The sequence below is a fragment of the Nothoprocta perdicaria genome, unplaced genomic scaffold, assembly GCF_003342845.1.
Source record: "Nothoprocta perdicaria isolate Ctin4 unplaced genomic scaffold, notPer1 scaffold_28, whole genome shotgun sequence".
NCBI classification, from domain to species: domain Eukaryota; kingdom Metazoa; phylum Chordata; class Aves; order Tinamiformes; family Tinamidae; genus Nothoprocta; species Nothoprocta perdicaria.
The window spans coordinates 264,260-284,704 of record NW_020455510.1 but is presented as its reverse complement, the minus strand read 5'-3'; the positions used below and the strand labels follow the sequence as shown (position 1 = coordinate 284,704).

Genomic DNA, 20,445 nt, shown 5'->3' with positions numbered 1-20,445 from the left:
AGGCTAGTTACAAAACTGAAACCTATATGCTGCACGCTCAATATGGACCCTGTTATTTCTAGGTCATATGCAATAATTGATGTCTGGATGTCAACTAGTGACACAAACTTAACACAAAAAAAATGAAGTCCTCAAAAGCTGCATATTGCAAGTTCCCAATTTTTTTGTTAACAGGTCAGTGTAAGGTATTAAAATTATAGACATAAAATGCCTTAACAGCTGAAGACTGTAAATTGTATGAAATATGCAAATGCATCTCCTTATAAAACACTCTTAAGCAGTAACCATTCATAACAAACTGATTTCAGATTGTACTCCTTTCAAAAAAAAGTATAGATCCAAGTACTATTTCTCCTTTTTTGCTTGTTTGAATGACAGTTTTGAGGAACAAGTTCTATGCTGAATCACTGATAGAAGAAGTGAGTTTTATCATTACTGGTATGGTTAGAAAACATTTCCTCCTTCACTCATTTGTCCAGTCAAGGATCAGCTTCTCCATTCTTCTGCAAAAACTGACATCACAGCAGCCTTTCCACGTATAAAGGGGTTCAGTGAGTACTCCATTAGATGACTGATGTTACTGACTGTTGCTGATAAAAAGTGAACTCTAGTTCTGGTAAGTCATTATACATCATATCCTCTACTTAAAGAATGTACTTACTGTTACACTTCCATGAAAGAAACAATTTACACTTGTACTACATTCCCAGTTTTAAGTTTGCTGAACTGCTCTAAAATCAAACAAAAAAACCTCAATAAACAAGGACACTAAGAGCAATCAATTCTAAATAAAAGTATACTGCTTTTATTTAAAATGTTAAGTCTTAAACCTTACCCTATTTTCTGTAATGTAATGTTTATAGCATCCTACACCTCAATGCTATTTTACTGCAATTTTTAAAGGTAATGTAAGATATCATTAAAGTTGCTCAAGATTTTAAAGATTTAGCAACCCTGCTCTAAACAAATTCACTTTTCCAGATCAGTTCTGGTCTGAGACATCAAAACCCATAAACATCACCTCAGCATCTTTATTTTTTCTAAGCAGTTTTAATTCACATTCTCCTGCTAGACACTAGAATCCAAGTTTTAATAGCAATACAGGAAGAAGATTCTAGTAGTTTGAAATTTAAGTCTAAACAGCATTTCAGAAATTTAGAAACTGACTTGAGTTTAAGAACACAGATTCAAKAAGTCTTTTTTTTTAAATTTAACATTTGAAAGACACCTTTTTCAATTTAAAGCATTCTGTTTTCTTAGTATATAAAAAGAGCCACTCAAAAAGATAAAAATAACTAAATCATCAATTTGCATTTATCTTGAGTAGAGGCAACGTTTACATTTGTGTTCCTAATGACAACAAAATAGCCTGAGGCGATGAGGAACCTGATCAAATTTCAGAATTAGGATTACTGTTACACCATAATTAACTATCACAAGCTTATTTATTAAATCTACCAGAAATAAAGCATTATTTTTTAAACCGCCTCAAGACCTCCTATCTATTCTTAGAAGGAAGCATCCCTAAATTAAAAAAAAAAAAAAAAGTAAAAAAAACACAGTGTATTTAAAGGAATGGGACTCTAAATATTTATTAATTTATTCAACAAAAGGCTATCTAATCTCAACGTATACGTTTCTTCACTTCTCCCTCTGCTGACTTTCTTCCATTGCCTTTATCTTCTGCACAGCTTCCTTTCATTGTCTGTTTACTCTTATTAGTTTTGCTCCGATTTAAATTTTTACTTCCTCTGAATTTGGTAGCTATTGTAGTCTCTTTTTCCTGCAAACGCAATAAATTAAATCTATTTAAGCAGCTTCTCTTCTTCCCAGACCAATAAAGACCCTTCTTCCCAGGGCCACTCCAGGCACTGGAGTGCTAGAGGAACGAAGGACACCACTGCATTCACCACCGCATTCCAGGCTAACAAAAACAACTCACAGAATACTTTTGTGACCCTGCTGCTTCAGTTCTCTCCCTCCCCACAGTTTCTCCGTCCCTTTTGGATTCTTTAGGCAATAGCCGTCCGGACGATGCTCTTGAATCTTCACTTCTTTCCAGGCAGAGATGAGCATTAAACAACTAAGCTTGTTTTTAATACCTTCTCTGCACGTCTCCCCTTACTAAAGCTCCCCAGATCAGCTTAATTTCACTATGTTCCGGGATGGCGCTTGTGATGAAGAGCACAATGACCACAAACAACGTGTTTTTCTCTTTTTCAGTGCCTCTTTTACTACTACTCTTTTTCCTGACAGCAGCACCGCTGCTTGTGGAAAGTCACACAGCTCAGGCSGACGCAGGGACACCCGATCTTCCCACGGCGCCGGTGCCCAGGGCACTGGACGGAGGCAGAAGCCGGTGGCGCCTTCCCGAGCGCTGCCGCCAACGGGATGTGCTCTCCACAGGGAGAGCAGCACCGAGGCCGRGAGCCTCCCGCTTCTCCGCGGCCGCGACTGCAGCTCGCCGGGCTCGGAGGGCCCGGGCAAAACCCGGGATGGGGCACGGAGCGCGGCAGCCTCGCGGCCCCCACGCTAACACGCCCGGTCTCCCCCGCCGGGCGCCACCCGCCTCGCAGACCTCGCTCCCCCGCAGAGCGACCCCGGGGGCGCCCCGGACGGGCCCCGCTGCGGCCCCGGCCCCGCCGCCCGCAGGGGCGGCCCGGCAGGACGGCCCCGGGGCGGAGGGGGGAGCCGGGGCCGCGGAGCCGGGGCCGCGCAGGGGGCCCCGCGCCTACCTGTGCGCGCCCCCGCCGCCGCCCCGCGGCTGCGGCCATGGCGCCCCCCGCTCGCAGCCCCCGCCGCCGCTCAACCGCCGCTCAACCGCCGCCGCGCTCACTTCCGGCCGCGGCCGCCAGCTCGCGCCAGGCGACGGGGCGGAGCGCGCGGCGAGAGGGGCGGGGCGGGCGCACCGCCTGCATCACTTGAACCCTGCCCGGGGCGGCCGCGGCGGCGGCGCGGGRAGGAGGGAGCCGCCTCCCCCCGGGACGGCCGCGCTTCTGCCCCGCCGTGCAGCCGGCGGCCCCCTCCCACCGCCCACCCCGGGCGGGGCTATGGCCGCTCCGCCCGCAGCGCGACCGTTAACGGCCGTTAACGGCGGGGCGCCCCCCCAGCGCCGGGATGGAGACGGCCGCGGGCTGCGGCAACGCGGCTGTTCGTCACTTGCCGGGGCAGGACAACGCGTTCCTTACAGCGCGTCTGTCCCAGCGTGAGCCGGGAAGCAGCGCGGCCGCGCCCGCAGCACGAGGGGTCCCTGCAGCTCCCCCAGCTCCCGGCCCCGCGCAGCGCTTGGCTCCGGCCTCCCCAGCGGCTTCCGCAGCGCTGGGGCTCCCAGCAGGGGCAGAAGCGTTACACGGGGCGGACGCAGCGCTTAGACAAGGGGCCCTTCAGAAGAGAAAGAGAGGGGAAAAATGCACACCTGTAATAAACATTTACAAGCAGCTCTGCTTTTAATCTACAGAGAATTCCTCRCACTTCAGAGAGTGCTACTTACCACAACTGAATGATGCCAGTTATGGCATCCTATTCAGTCATTTCAATACAGTGTAGATCTAAAAGATATAAAATGGAAATATCAGTCTGGACACTACAATATGAACAGCTTAGCAAGTTACAATTGCTGCAGTCAGCAACATTTTCTACTCAGTTCCTTGAATAAACACCCTTCATTTTATCCTGTCACCTGTTTCTATAGGATAAATCCTGACCTAGCATTATTAGAGTCAATGACAGCCTTGCAGGTGACTGCAGTGGGCACAATTAGTGCTTCAAGGGCTGATACAAAACACACTCCTGCAGGAGCACAGGCACAGACCAAAAGCACTACCAAAGCCTCTAATGACTGATCTTAAAAGGCAGTTTAAATGTTAAATACATTTTCAGGTTGCCAAGCCTTTTATCATTTACAATCAGTAAGTATAAAATTCTGATCCTTGTTCGGAGAATTGAGCATCAAAAAAACCCAGCTACTTTGCCCACCATGTCCAGGTGGCTTTCTAGAAAGCAGGCTATAAAATACACCTTATTTCCTTATTTTTTTTTTTTTTTTGATTGATTGTTTTCCCCGACTGTTATTTTCTCCCACCCCCCCTCTCTCCCAATTCTGCTCTGAGCTCCTTTTGCTCTCACACTAAGGTCACACTAAATTGCTCTGGATTAGATTTCCTGGTCACTAACCACTTGGTTTAGCCCTTGGATAGTCTTTTTTATTTATTTTTTTCCCCTCCTCCCTCTGTTTGTTTCATCCATCACTGAAAGGCACATTATTCTGCTCAGACTAAATAAAAAACTGCTATCCTATCCAGCAACTTCTACAAGATGCATGACCATTTGATTGACTAACATCCCTCATAACAATATTAGCCAATATGACAGTCTATGACTGGGCCAAATATGAATCATAAATTGAGACAGGATAGATCATTTGATTCATTCTACTTAGTAGRGAACTGCTTTCATTAGACTATTATGAAATCTACCAGTCTTAWGATAAGCATTGCAGTAAGAAGCTTCTGTGCCTTTCCTTCAATATTATTTCCTTCTGGTCAGATATTTTTCTGATATTAACTACTTATTTGTATAGCTTCAGCCCACCACTTCTAGTGATTTATTACCAATTGCTTTTTCCTATTTTTTGAGGTGCTTTATGTTATATAGGTACCATGTTACTTAAATTGCACCATTTCTTCCTTTGCTTTCACCCCTTACTCTGAAGGGCAACTCTAAAACCAGTGGGTTTTTTTGCCTCTACTTTCATAGTTTCCCAGCTAYGTTCACATTAATTATATGCTGGGTTTGTTGTGCTCTCAAGCTGCAGTGCCATACACCTTTTAGAGAGAAGAATTGTGCATCAGACTCCAAGTGGCATTCATTCTCCAGGACTTCACTGACAGGTCATCAAAACAGTTCTGCTTCTGGGGAGATAACTTGGCATTAAAAGCCCAACTTGTAGGTAAAACCAGCACTATCCCATAGTTAGCTGAGTTGATGAAGGGAACAGTGACATAGCCTGAAGACCTGGAAYGGATAATTACAAGTTACACATTCCCACATGAAAACATGATGTCAGTTTTAAAGTATTTTTTATACAGGAAGCAATATGCCTATGTAAATACAACACACCACTTGCGTGTCTCAGCAGTCTCACTGCCCTGTTACTATATATGCTATCCGTGATACATTGACCAAATTCTGTAGCCGTTCTGGGAGTTTTCAATTTTTTTTATAGGGATTTAATGTAAGCACATTGTGTAGTATGTGTTGCAAGCATTAAAAYCCATATAATTGACATTAAAATTTAAACTGTACATTGTAAATAAWTGAGAGAACGTTTTCTTATATTGGATAAAGCAAGTGCAATGCTCACTATTCCTGATAGGCAGCCCGAATTTCACAAAAGAATTCTAAATAACATATAGCAAAAGTCAAATAAACTTGTGTAACTAACTATACAAATACAGGTATTAACTCCAAGTCTGATAACCTGCAGCTAGCAGATRCATTTTATGATAGTAAGCTTATGATATTAAATCTGGCATGTACCAAGATCAAAAGGACAGCTAGATAATATATATATATTCAGTAGAATATGACAAATGTGTTTTAGTGGCTGTAACACAGGGGAAGTCAAAATCTTTTACTGCCTTACTTTTCTTCTCAACCTAAGATACATTTATGCAAGCCTCCCAGTTTCACAGACCAATGCCATAATAGTACTTTTGGAATTGATACTTGCCTTTAAATACTTTGAAGCAATCAACTCAATGTCTATTGTTAAAGGTTATATTTTGTGAAAGATAAATTGTTGGCAAAGAACATGGATTATTCAAGGACAAATATGTTCCCTCTCAAAGCAGGAGGACAGAGTATATTGTACTAAGAACAAAAACCTCACTACAGATACCAGTACACACACAGAGTGCAGAAGCAAGTGGTGGTCAGATCCTTGACATTYTGCTGACTTGCTTAGAGCTGCTAGAACACGGAAGATTCCAAACAACRTTGGCTTACTAAATGCAGTTTATTAGAACTCTAAATACAAAGTTCTACTGCACTTTGGTTCCTATTTTGTGCAAAGCATCCATAAAAAAAATCCTAAATGTTTGTTCACCAGAGTGCAGACAGTAAACAGAATTCACACCCACCCTGCAAATATGCTCTCCTGGGCACAGGGCATGGGAAGATGTGTCGCTGCCCTGCGAGAAGAGTAGAGATTTAACAGCAGGGGCCCGAGGCACAGCAGGCAGCTCTGAGGTCAGACTAGACCTGGGCACAGACCCTACCAGCCTCAACACTGTGGCCCCAGGGCAATTCAAGCACACCCTCTGCAGCTATCACAACCTCGTAGGCATGGTCTTCAGAAGCCTTGTAGCCTGGAAATAAATACCGACAAGTTTGCCCAAAGCAGCTTAATGTGAAATATGAAGTAAAACAGACTAACTCAGCCTGTTCATCAAGAAAAAGAATTGTACACACTTAAGATGCTAGTATTAGACTGCTCTTCAGGAAAACTGGAGGATTAATGTATCTTTCAACTGCTAGTTCTAGTGTTGTTCCTGTGTTCTCAAGGTGATTATCAATGYAAAGTGAACAAGTTTTAAGTCTTAACCTGGAATATTTAATAATCTATATCTTAGCTAGAACTTTTTTTTTTGTCTCTGAACATTTTTCTCCTAAAGCCAGCAGAGGGAGACAGGTTCTTTTTTACTCCTAAAAAGGCCAAAAAAAAAACCTTCAAGAATATCTTCCTGGACATTAAAAAGTGAAGCATCTGAATATTCYTAAAATCAAGTAAAAGTGGAAAGGCTAGTAAATGCATGTAGAAGCTTTGTCAATGCTACACTGCACTAAGGTACCGTGGGACAGTCAGTAGTCTACAGAATGCCTTGATAAGGACTACTAACATTAAGAATGATGCCAGAAAAACCTGAGGAACTGTGGACAACAGGATGCACACCTGGAAATACTACTCATTCCTTAGGTAAAGGTAATTGAGATAATTGGAGAGCTGCTGGCAAGTTAGGTATTTAAAATCCCAATCACAGAGTCATACTTAATCAGGTACCCGAAGATGAGGGATGATAAAACTTCATAGTTGCTACAGTACTTGCCTGGATTATCCTGTTTCTAAGAATAAAGAAAAATAATAATTAAAAATAATAAAACAGTGGTAGGAAGAAGACGCTCCCACAGAGATCTCCTTGTAGGACATCTACACCATTCCACCAAGGCCAGCTGCTGAGCAAAAGGTTAGAGGCTCTTCCACCAACTGCCTATATTCCTGCAGCATTCTCCTATGAGCTAATTTCACATGAAATTTCTTGTACTAAAACTATGTTAACTGCTAACACAATTTCCTTTCAGAGTTTCTCCTTAAGCACTGCAAATCAAATAAAGTATTCTGCTATGGAAAAACTATAAATATCAAAGCTGTGTCACACATTTGTTTGCAACATGACAGTTTCTTTTCAGCGATATACACTACAAATTCACCACGGTACTTTTCATGTCGCTGTCCAACTCTCATACTATCCTCAAGCCTTGTATTTTGGTACACAGCTTTTGCAGTTTCTCACAAGGTGAGTTAAGTGATTCCTGGAGAACATTCATAGAACTGTTTTTCAGGTTAGAGTTTCAATGATTTAAATGACAGATTTTATCTGGTGGATGTTCTGGAGACAGCAGAATTAACTTAAAATACCTGAAAACCTGAAGATGTTTTAACTGGTTTTAAAAGAGCATATGATACTAAGTGACAGCTATATAAGACTAAAGTACTGGCATATTATTCACAAGTATTTATGGTTTGTCTTTGCTGTTTACCTAAATAAGSAGAAACATAGCCGTGCATCCGTGGCACAAAACTGAGCAGCCTTGGTTCAATGTAGAGCTTCCCTGCACTTGACTGAGGCAGCTGGCCTAYGGAGGCAAGCAGCACAGTACTAATACGTGCTGCAACTCACTTCACAACTTGGGACAGGGCTCACACATGCRTGGGAGGAAATAAATACGTGTGCTCATGTATGCACCTGCAACCTGGGAAGCTTCAAGAAGCGGGGCTGCTAATCTGCATAGCGCACAGTTTGGGTCTGATCCTGAGTGCTGCCTTCCAGTACTTTATCCATCTAAAGATTCCTGCTGAACACAACAGGAATTAGTCACCTGACTATGGGCTTGCAGATTGCATTGGGAAAATTGTTTCTCATCTTCCAAAGGTGTCAGAGAAATGACCTACCTCTTCACAAAGGTTCTCAGGACCTACAGTCAGGCAATTCTTCTACCATGAGGCAGTGACTCATCAGGACATGGAGGAACACAGCACTCATCCTAATTAAGGGCAGCACTTAGGCAGTATTGAAGCATCCGCAAATCTAGCAAGAAAATCAACAAAAAGACTTGTGACTTATTTCCTAAATATAAACATAACATGTTTCAAATGGTAGCAGGCATCTACTTGCAAAACACACTCAAGAAGATAGCTGAAGGACATGGAAAATAATATGGATACAGGAAGAGAACATACAGATTAATAGACACCCCATTATCTATTTTTTCATAATAAAGTGCTGTATTTTGTAGTGCAGCAAGTGTTTACATTTACACCTGTGTATGGAAAAACTTGAGGCTGGTGACTCTTCATAACATTTTAAACAAAAAATCCTCATCTGTATCATTTTATCTAAATCTCAACTCTTCCAGGACAGAGAGAGAAAAAAAATGATTTTACTGAAAACACCCATCTCCTATGTAACTTCAAAAACTTTTGAAAAAATGGTTTCAATCAGAAAAACATATTAAGACACAATATTTCTTTATAGAAAAWGTCTAAGATTTAAAATCCAAACAAAACCAAACACTAGCCTTTCAGAAATGGCCCTACCATTCATTAAAGTACTATAAATTTAATTCCCACCTACTCTATTTTACAGACTTTGAGCAGAGTAGTTAATACTGATCACAGATGTGTTTCTTAGAGAGACTCCAAGTGATTGTTCTAGAGAGAGGCAGAAGTAGACCTTTTTCAATCATGAAAATAAAAGCAACAGCAGCTGTCATATTCCCAGGCTTTTTGTAGAAAATTCCCTGGATGTCCAAGTACGTATATAGTGAATTGTTGAAGCTTTCATTAATGGCTGAAAGTACGAATTTGAAATAGATTTTCTTTTTACTGACATTATTGCTAACACAAATTCTAGTGTTTGGAGTAGTCCAGCTAAAATCCTATTCGCAGTTATATCAATTCTAAGCACTTAGCTTCTCTTATCATTTCATTAGTTCTACAGTCACCACCATTTTCTAGAGACAAAGACAGCCTAACAGATGTAGTGTGCTTATACTGAAAACATTTAAAAAAAAMCTTCTTTATCTGAGTGGAAATTACTCTTTATTCGTTTCCTATCAGCACCAAAACAAACAGGGTTGATCTCACTGATATCTAGCATCTTTCCTAGAAGCATGGAATTGGCTAGATGCAGTCTCAAAAGTTATGTTGCATTCAGACAAGAAGATGAGGGCACACGGAACAAAGCTGAAACTACATTTCTRTGACAGTATGCATCGCAACCTCACCTTTTAATGCTCCCTATGACTTTTCACCAGGGATTTACAGCAAACTCTAGAATATATTCAGTCTCTGAATAAATGAATAGATAAATAACAGATTAAAAAARAATCGGGCCACAAGGTCTTGCTTCGGCACAGTGACTCTCTCTTAACTGTAAATTTGACTCAGAAAACCCTCTTCACTTTTGAATTTCCTAGCAAAAGGAAATTCTAAAACTGAAAACACTTCTGAAAATCCTGTAAGCTTCTAGAGCATAACCACCAATATTAGCATTGTTTCACTACTCTCATTTCCTTTTTCCCTTTCTCTACCAGGCACACAGCTATTTCGCCACCTGGCATTGCGGTGACCTAGCCCACCTCATTTTCTAGGGTCAATACAGACTTCTGTAACACAGAAGACAGACTTACTAGAAAATATTAATTTAGCTATAAAGAACAAGCACTGCTCCAAACTAAGTGCACATAGAATGGATGGGAACACATGCAGACTAGACAGTGCTATATGGAACATGACTAACACCTTTGCAAACAAAAGGACTTTGAGGACAAACATGCTGCTAGCCTAATGGCAAAAGGCAAACAGATGTGGCAGAGGTAGAGCTTTTACTTACTGAAAGCGTTTTTAAAACCCATGCTTAGAACACATGTCCCTCTGTAATCATTAAGTACTAGGGATGGATGCTTTGGACTTGCTGCAAAGGAGGATTTGTAGAAATCTGATGCTGTCATCTTTTCTGGCTTTGCGAGCCTTCCAAAGATTAAGTTACATAATGGCAGTCTACACTAAGCCTGAACATTACAAAAGTCAGAATACTTTGATGCAACGGAAGGCATCAATTCTTGCTTAGGATTAGAGTCTAATCAGGGATCCTACATCTGCAGTCATTCATCTGAAGGGTGTTTTGCCTCAGGACCAAACGGTGCAGCCTTACACTGCATTTGAGGCCCTAATTTGTTTCTATCCCTGCAAGTTCAATATTCTACCTTAGGGAGCGGGTGTAATTTGGGCGGGCTGGGGAGGGATGTCCTTTTGGAAGGGCTGGCAAGATCCGCAAAAGTTGATAGTTTGGGGGAGAGGCTCACACAGTTTAAATGACTGAAAAGCATTTGTGAATAGATCAGCCTTCTAATCCTCTGGTAACGAAGCAAACAAACCTACTCCATTTTTTCAATTAAGTTACAGACTGCAGCCCTAGGTTTGCATTTCTGTGGGTTTGATAACAGTTACAATGGGTGCAGTTCATGGGGCAAAATCAGTATATCTTGGCTTCAAGCTTACCAGCCTGCAAAATRGACATTATCTAACTGCAGGTTTTCTGAAACATGGAGTAACTGCAAAGTGCTTTCAGATACACTGACGAAAGCTTTTCTGCTGTAACAGCTTGGTGGGGGAGAAGGGAGAAAGCACAGAATGCAGCAGGGCAACATTGTGGGAGGCAGGCCAGAAGAAGTGATAATATAAGTGAGATAAGGGCCAAAAGAAGAAATGCTGTTCTGATCTGTTTTAAAGGTCATCCTGCCCCACAGCTATTTTCATCTCCATTGCCTTTCATAGCTGTTAACATTTGCCTCAACTGCAACAAGTGCCATAAAGAACGATGCATCTTTAATCCAAAGCCAACACTAGAAATCAACAGCACACAGCTAACCAATTCTAGGAAGCTCTCCTTAAGAGTGGTTCACAGAGCTSGTTTACTACATCTAACTGTGTCAACAAAATCAGAATCACAGCTTCAAGGTTTTAATCATAGCAACAGAATTTGCTCCACACTATAGAATACTTCTTTGTTTCACAGTCCATCAAACTCGAGTTAACACCTAATTCCACAGGATTAGGTATGAGGCCCAAGTAATGCTAAATATTTCATGTTAAAAATGCTGCAACCATAAGTAGCATCTATAAATAATTACAGTGCGATAGAGACTTACATGTACAACAGATTTGATGTTGGTCTTAAAATTAGTTTGAATTTAATTATCTTTGTTTTAAGAATGTGATGTGAAAATAAAGTGTCAACTGCATRAGTACACAGTAAATTTAAAGAGTATGAAGAAACTTGTATAGAAAGAAAATAAATCATGAAAAGAAAATAAATCATAATGCAGAGTCATACAAAAGAAATTGCCAGATACACTATTTCTAGCCACAGTTTGGCACTAGTAAGCATTACAACTGCACCGAAGTCTCTGCACTCTTGCATATGCTCATTCACACAGCTGCATCTGCTTCTACTCWCTTGTGCTTCTCCCTCTCCTGTTGGAAGTTTCTTAGTAGAATGAGCTTTGTGCTCAGTATTTTCAGCTCCAACCTTATATTCAACTCCAACATTCTGCCAAAGCTCTTACTATTATTTTGCCTGCAACTGCCAGTAGATTTTCACCAGGAACCAGACACTGTTACTTAAAAAAAATAAGAAAGGAAGGTCATCTTGGGTTTCTACCCAAAGAACAGGACTGTACTTTGCACAACACATAAGGTGTAAAGTATACTCTGAACTTTAGTCTCTTAGTAATGTCAGAATCCTACCACATCTTCCTCCACAAAGCAGTTAATAAGTTTATACTTTAACTTTGATTTCCAGCCTGAGCAAAAGGAATTGAACTTGCAACATGTAACATCAATTAAACATAGGTGACAGTGTTCAGCACACTTCTTATTAATCTTGTTTTATCTTATTTTTCCTCTTGTCATCTCAGCTTACAGCTAAACAGTTGTTCTACCATTGCTACAGTAGACTGCTATGTTTTTCCCACACCACATATTTAAAAAAAACCCAAAACACATTAGATGAAGACCTGGAAAAGAGCAGAAAAAAAGCCCTACAATCTAATAGCACAGCACACAACAGCCATACTGGTTCGTAGAAAAGATCCCTTCATTCCAACACAACAGCCAACGAAGTACTGCAAGTATACAAAAGCCAACCCAGTTTCTAGCAATAGGTAGTTCAAGGTTAAAACTTGAGTGGGTTTTTTTTTTGTTGTTTTTCATCCTAAATAAATCATTTCACAAAGGCATTTAATTGCCTTCTGAATTCACTTAAAGTTTAGAAGCCTACTGTTTAAGTGCGTGTTAGAGAAACACTTGTTTTGAATCTGCCACCTGATTTAATGCCTTTTTGTTGTCCTTCCCCTACAATTACCTCTACTATTTACCTCCAGCATGCCACACTTTTACAGATCTCCATCTCTGTCCCAGGGTCATCTCTCCTGCAGGCTGGGAAGTCTAGTTGTTTGTTTCCAACACAGAAGCCATCCCATGCTTGGGCTCATGCTTGTTGCCTCCTTCTATAGCTTTTTCTGATAGAAAGAAACAAAAGAGAATTGCATACTATATTTAAAATTAAGGTGTACCATGGATTTAAGCAGTCACAATCCTTTGCATCTGTTTTCCTACTACTATTCTTACTACTTGCCTTACTTGTGATTCTGGCCACACTGAGCTTTCTAATTGCACACCCAGTACAGGCAGCAACAGGAGCAGTTCAGAGACCGTCATGTTGGATACAAAACTCGGACTGGGCAAGGTAAATCATTTTGCATTAATAGTGTAGCTTTTGCTGCTTTATCACCAGTGGCTGTGTATTATGAAATCCTTTTCCAGTTCTCACATTGAAAGAACCTTCATATTGCATACCACAGCTCTCAGTTTTACTACTCTAAATAGTCCACTGTTAACCACCAACTTTCTCACATCACCTTCTACCCCTCTGGGGAATCATTTACTGCAATAGCAAGCAACAATCTGGTAAAAATTCTTGTGAAAAAACACTGGCTGACTTTCCTCCCCAAGTCAAAGGTTTGCAAAAATTAGGACAATCAAAAAATCTCCAAAACAACAAAAAATCCTCACTTATTCTTACTCCCCATCTCCGATAACTAAATGGCAATTGTACACATGTAACTATGACAGGAAAGTACGTATGATTTTAAATGGTTGAGGTTTATGACTTGCAACCTTAAATATACCTAGTGCATGGCTAGTCTTTCCCTAAGTTAAAGGCAAAGGTTATTTTTCTCCTGTATAATAGCAACAGTATCATATGAACTGCAGATGACTTAGAAAAAAATAAGTACAAGATTGGTGTTAAATATGTATTGCACAGCCTTTACCACCTACCTTTTATCTACTTTCTTAATGTTTCCACTCATAAAAAATCAGAGGCCCAAAAGGGTGCTGTAAATGGCATACTACTTTCCCCAGCTGTAGTACCCTATCTTTTACTTATTGCTTCTTTTATTATCTCATTTCCAAACTACTCCCTCTTGAGGCAGGATGACCAAAATAGCTTGCATCGTCTTAGATGCCTTACCTCCTTAGGAAAGATACCATTCCTCTTCTGTCTCCTCTTTGCAACTTGAGTCTTGAGGCAATATGGAGAAAGGATCTGCAAGTCTTCTACCAGTGTCCACGCTTTTCTCCACCTTCAACACATTGAAACATGTCTTTTGAAACTTGGCTCTCCTCCATTTCCTTGACAGCAAAAACTGTATTTTTTTTAAGTCAATGTAAAGCTGAAATTGCCAAGGAAGCCAGCCTTCCCGTATGCTCACCTAAAGTTTGAGTCACCGCATTGCTTTAAAAAGTTTGATATTCATACATACAGTAAATAAGTGATCGAATCCAAGCAGACTTAAGTATTTGCTTAAATGTTTTACTTCAAAGAAGTCCAAATGTTCCTGTTTCCAGGAAAAGTTATCTGGCTCACAGTCAGAAACTCTTTACGAGAAACAAAAAGCTGGAGCTGACTGAGCAAGTTTATTTTCACAAAAAGTCCAAATGAAATGGCACCTTTTTTGATCGGCTTTTTTTTATCGTCTCTTCCCTCTAGGGGAGATGCAATACTAATTTTGGCAAATAAAGTTTTATACTATAAGAAAGGGCACTTATCCAAGCCCATGGCTGGGTTCGCACTGCTCAAAGCGCCTCTGATCTCGGGCAGGGACATCAGTGTGGACCCAGAAAGCTGGAAATAATCTGGCCAGGCAGGCTCAATCCTTCACCAAAAGCCTACAGGTTCCAACCTGAAACCAAGTAGCCATGTAACATGTGGAAAGAGAGGAGGAGAAAAAAAAAAAAAAGTAGCAAAGTAACAATTCTTGTCAGCCTGTGACTGATAAAAGTGTGAAAAACAATCCTGAAAATAGACAAAACAAAGATGACTATCACGCCCTCCAAAGCAGCAGGCCTCAGAGAAGCATGAAACCTGTGAGTAGGCACAAGATGATCACCTTTTTCCTGTTGATTACTTTATTCTAAAGTTTACTTTTCCTAAAATCTTTCCCCCTTTCTCCATTGGAGGGTGAGGTACCTCTCACTGTAGAGTAGCTAACACACTGTATGGGCATACGATGGTTAATTTATAGTAACAAGTTCACGGATGTAAACCCATGAGGCAACAGGCAACAAACTAGAGCTATTCCCTTTGAGCTATTCCCAAAGGAGTTGTAAAAAGAACTGCAATTTTCAGATCTGAATAGTTACTTTTGGATTAGACCTACCTGGGACATTTTGTTTTAAATTGCATTTCCTGGAAAGGCTTGTACTAGCTGAAAGTAACATATAATACTGCTGCAACACTACATCGTACAGAAATATCGTCCACCAAGAAAATTCTTCCCAACTCTGTAAAGAATAATAAATCAGACTCATGCCTCTCAGTAAACAACAAAAGATACTGCAAACTTAGGAACAAATATTTCTCTCTGCATAAAAGGCTAAGTAATAACAATGACTAAAAAATATTTACTAGTAAAGTTAATGTCATCGTTTGGATAAACCTTTCTGACTTGAGCAGGACTCATTAAATTTGAGAAAGATTCCAGCGAAAAATCTTGAAGAAAACGCATGGGCTAAGCACTACGCTGAAAGAAACTCACGCAGCCCCTCTGAAGGCACCGACTCCTCAAGGACATGCCAGCCACAACAAAGGTCCTCAACAACAAGCTAATTGCACTCCTGCTTCCTCACCACTTTCCTATGAAGTCAGACTTTCTGCACTGGATAAATTAAGCTCTTAACCAGGACACTCTTAACTTTATGATCAGTATTTCATTGCTATTTCAGGTCTGTGGTTACATCCATTAACTTACAGCTATTGGGAAATATAGAAAAGTAGCGTAGCAACCTCAGCTTAATGGTTAGCAAGTAGCTACATACGTCACAGGAAACCACATATTGTACTAGTTAAGTATGACTTTTTCCAGTAACAGCATAGCCAGGCTGAGAAGACAGAATGTGTTGCTTTCTCATCTCTAGATGTCTTTCCTAACCAAAAAGGAATAAGATTTATTGGTCAGTATGGCTCCTGTTGCTACTCCGTCTTCCTAGGGACAAAACTGTGTAGAAAAATTACTTTAGCACCGTAATTACTTGGTACAACCTTGATATTATCAGTTTATTCTGTAGTTAAAATAGAAACTAATGCTAAAGCGTGAGTTGTTCTCAGCAGCTCGGAGGAAATGACGCTTGCTGCCCATGGTAGAAGTAGCATTTGTCATCACGTTTTCCAGAGCTTAGATAAAAAGCAGTGTAGAAGCCAGAATCCAGGACTGCCACTTCTGAGACAACCAATTACCTCATTTTCTAACTTTAATGGGGACAGTTCCAGTGTCCATAACCTTCCAGGACATAAAAACAACAAAATATTAAGGACACTGATATGTACAAACCCTCTTGAAAATTTCCAGTCACGTCAATATTCCAATATTAGAATATAGCTATTTATTTATATTTAGGCATAAAGAGACACAGACACACATATATATATTTTTAAACTATATAGAAACAAAGACAATTCTTTATTCTATTCTGCCATGCTACATGAGGCATTACAAACACTGTTTCTCAAGTTCAGATTAAGGTAACCACTTCCATCACGTTACTGAAACCCTTAACAGTTTTCAATTTTGCAGTTTCCTGTGTGTTGCAACCCGAAGTCATGATGCTTAGGATGCCAAAAAGCCTTTTCTAAGCCATCTAAAACTGTAATCAAACAGCTTTAGAAACTTTCTGGTGAATGCCAGTAGCGGCATGAGCAAAAAAAGGAGCCCTAAGAATCTATAAACAAATCCAAAGAAATTAACTGAAAAGAAAAAAACTGTCAAGAGCCAAAAGGGAGGACACAGTCTTAATAAGCCAAGGCCAACTTAAAATGCATAAAGAAAGTTTAACAAAACATACAAATAAAGCTTAAGACATAATCAACAACCCCAGAGAGTGCATTGAAGTCAAGGTATTTTAATCTCACTTCATAAATAAAAATGAGTTTTCCTGCATTCAGACATACTTGAACAGCTTGGACGTTGATCACTGTCACAAATCCTTGGACTACTGCTGCAGCACCCTGTTCATCTACAGACTGTTTAGGTAAATCAGTAATGGACATTTTTGATACCATATATTCTAGACTAGACCCTAAAGATCTTGCCATTGTGCTTGACAAATGAAAAGAACATCAAATGCCCCATAATACGTAAGTAGGCATCCGGGGCACCGTTCTATTTTTCTCCCCTTGCTGCCAATACTGGTTTAAGGATTTTCCATCCGTCCTCCACGCTCCCCTAAACTCACTCTCCGGCAGCAGAGGCAGCAAAACACGTGCATTATAAATAATCAGCAGCCAACTGATCTGCCTCGCGGCCATTGATCAGAAAAAAATGAAATACTATGGCAGAGCAGCATGCAGAGATGCACAGCATGAACACCTCAGGCTGGCTCAGCTGCTGAGAAAAGGTACACAGAACCAAACTCTTGTCCTTGGTCTCCCAATCACCTCCCTCTTCCTCTGTGCCACAATTCACAGTGTACAGCAAACATGGGGACAAATTGTGTCCCTGTAAAGACTCTAGAAAACCCATTTGTGCTGGAACATTAAAACAAGCTGCACAAGTTAGAATCATAGAATGCCGAAGGTTGGAAGGGACCTCAGAGGTCATCGAGTCCAACCCCCCTGCTCACGCAGGGTCACCTAGAGCACGTGGCACAGGGCTGCATCCAAGCGGGTTTTAAAGATCTCCAAAGAAGGAGACTCCACAACCTCTCTGGGCAGCCTGTTCCAGTGCTTTGTCACCCTCACAGTGAAGAAATGCTTCACTGAAATGAACAAAGTTATGTATGATGTTGCAGCATCCTGGGTGAGGTCACTTCTGGCTAAATTTCTACTAGAGACCATTAGAGGTTTTCTGTTCAGCCTCAATACAGACCACGTAAACCAGCCCTGGCAAGGCCAGGTGACAATGCTGGGCCAGTGCCACGCAGCCAGGGCACAACCCTGCTGCCCACAACCTGCGAYTGGGGCTCCTACCACACGTCAAAAGGCCCCGTTTCAACTAGATGCAACATTATGGCTTTCCCTGATAAAAACGCAAAGCCACAAAAGTGCAGATGCTTCTTGCACCTATTTCTGTGTTTAAAACTGAATTTTAAGTATCATAGGTTCAATTGTTCTTATGAGAAGGACTATTTATATTTTTAAAATACGTGATTGCTGCATGTAAATTACAATTCAGATTTAATTCCTATATTCACAGGCACCAATAAAAAAAAAGTCTACAAATAGGTAAAGAGGGCGAACTGACAATGCAACTGATTTTTAAATTGAAAAGCACTGAAGAAAACATGATTTTGTAACATCAGAAGTATTTTCCCTAGAGCTACATAAAGCTGAATGGTTAGCCCTATTACTTTAATAGCTTTCTATTACCACAGATGCCATTAAATATGTAAACTCTATAGTTTACATTTCAATTTCTTTGCCACGCATAATGTGGAAGTATGATTTCCAAAACCACTTTGACTCCAATTCTTACTATAGTTAGGTATTCAGTATCCAATGTTCCAAGTGTCTTGCCTAGATTGCATAAATGCCTTGTTTTTTTCCTCTCATTTATATAAATGAGTTCAATCTTACAACAGTCTTTAAGAAAGAAAACAACTACTGTGTACATTTAACAATCTTATAAACATAAAAAGGGAGATGAAATGCTCAGTGATAAAAACTTTATAAATCCTTGTAAATAAGATATGTATATTGCAAATAATTCTTTGTTTAAAAACAAGGCTCACAGTAGTGAAAATACTTGAGCCTATGCTTGCTTCAGAAAGTTACTTTCATAGCAACTACTTTGCTTTTACACCTATCCTGCATGCTTTCATAGGCACCAAATGTATCTTCCCCATATATTAACATTTTTATTCTCGCATACATGTCCAGATGAGGTATTGGTGCAAATCCCAATGCCACACTTCAAAACAGGGTGGAACAGATATCCTTAAATCAAATGCTCAACTTAGGTCAAATATAAACAAACGTGTAGGTTAAAAACATGCTCCTTACTTGTACAACCAGATTGTCCTCTCCCTTTTTGTTCCTCTATTTCTAGGACAAAGTGAAAAACTCAACCTTGAGTCATCAAGGCCCCAACGTGCAGAAAAGTTAACTAAAAAAAGGCACAGGGAAAAGGCCACCTGAACACATACTGGTTCATAGATAAGGCGTATGTTACTAAACATTTACCATATCTAAGAAACAGAAAACAAAACCCCATGTGGTTTAAGGGGTAAATTCACACACAGTATCGATGAAAATGAAAGTCTCTCCCTTAAGTGAAAGGCAGCATACTTAAATTAAACGCATAAACGGCGCACAGAAGCAGCTGCCGTAACTTGAGGCACCGAAACCCCGAGGGTCTCACACGGTTCCACACAGCGGGCGCCTCAGGCGCGGCCCGGCCTCACGCAACGTTTCCCTTGCGGCAGGGGCCAGCAGAAGCAGAAACGCGCCTCGAAACCACCAAACGCTCAACGGCAACGGGGCTGGGGAGGGGAAAACCGCCCAACGGCCGCCGGAGGCAGCGGCGCTTCCCGCTCCGCGCCCAACGGCCGCTTGAGGGGSGGGGGGGGGGGGGGAATCTCGAGACCGCCCCCCCCACCCCCGCCCAGGTGCGCGCGCGCGCCGCCGCTCCCGTGACGCGCGCTGCTGGCCCCGCCCACCGCGCCGAGCGCCACGTACCTTCCCGACGCGAGCAGCAGCGGCACCGCCTTCGCGCGCGATCTATCCCGGCTCGTCTCCGCGCTGCGCCAATCAGAGGCCTCCGCGACGGCCGGGCGCGGGTCAGGGCTGGCCAATGGCCGCGCGCCGAGGGGCGGGATCGGTCCCTATGGCAACGGGAGCTGGATTGGGGGGGCCGCTGCCTTGTCGCGCCGAGCGGAGCCGAGCGGAGCGGAGCCCCGGAGAGGCACGAGAGGACGGCCGGAGGCTGCGCCCCTCTCCAGCCCCGCGCCCAGGACACGTCCCCGGGAAGCAGCGACTCCTCTCCCGCCGCCTCGGCACGAAGCGAGGGAAAGGTAGCGTCGCCTGGCCCGTGCGTGCGTGAGGCCAGTGCGCCGGGCGCCTCGGGCAGGGCCGCTGGCTTCCCGCGCCCGCCGGGCGGCGGTGGCGGAGCGCCCGTGTGCCGCGATCGTGGCCGCGTGCGGGGCGGCAGTGGGCCGCGGCGCGCGTGTGTGGCGGGGCGGCTGCTCTCAGGGAGAGCCGTGGGACGGGGCACTCCCGTCCCGGAGAGCCGTTGGCCGCGCGGGTGTGGCAGCTCCTGTCAGGTAGAGCCGTTGGCCACGCGGGACCGGGAGGCGGGGGGGGGGGAGGGTTCTGTCAGGTAGAGCCGTTGGCCGCACGCGCGCGCGTGGACGGCTCTCCTGTGAGGTAGAGCCCATGGTCGCGTGGGAGGGGGGGTTCCTGTCAGGAAGAGCCGTTGGTCGCGTGGGAGAGGGGAGGTTCCTCTCAGGTAGAGCCGTTGGCCACGCGGGAGGGGGGAGGCTTCCTGTCAGGGAGAGCCGTTGGCCACGCGGGAAGGGGAGCTGCTGTCAGGGAGAGCCGTTGGCCACGC

The 20,445-nt window shown here is 42.5% G+C and overlaps 2 protein-coding genes across 3 annotated transcripts in view; one reads left to right on the top strand and one right to left on the bottom strand.

Annotated features, from left to right (window-relative positions):
- PIK3C2A (phosphatidylinositol-4-phosphate 3-kinase catalytic subunit type 2 alpha) overlaps window positions 1–18,986 on the bottom strand; it is a 63,073-nt gene extending 44,087 nt beyond the window's left edge. The window contains exons 1-4 of the mRNA XM_026041144.1: window positions 18,900–18,986; window positions 13,875–13,986; window positions 12,705–12,861; window positions 8,231–8,366 (exon numbers count right to left, since the gene is read on the bottom strand). The gene's annotated coding sequence lies outside the window, so the exon portion shown is untranslated. The remainder of the gene's footprint in view (window positions 1–8,230; window positions 8,367–12,704; window positions 12,862–13,874; window positions 13,987–18,899) is intronic.
- Window positions 18,987–19,820: 834 nt separating this feature from the next.
- NUCB2 (nucleobindin 2) overlaps window positions 19,821–20,445 on the top strand; it is a 21,062-nt gene continuing 20,437 nt past the window's right edge. The window contains exon 1 of one of the 2 annotated variants that reach the window (XM_026041139.1): window positions 19,821–19,909. The gene's annotated coding sequence lies outside the window, so the exon portion shown is untranslated. The remainder of the gene's footprint in view (window positions 19,910–20,445) is intronic. The other variant, XM_026041140.1, reaches the window with a different exon arrangement.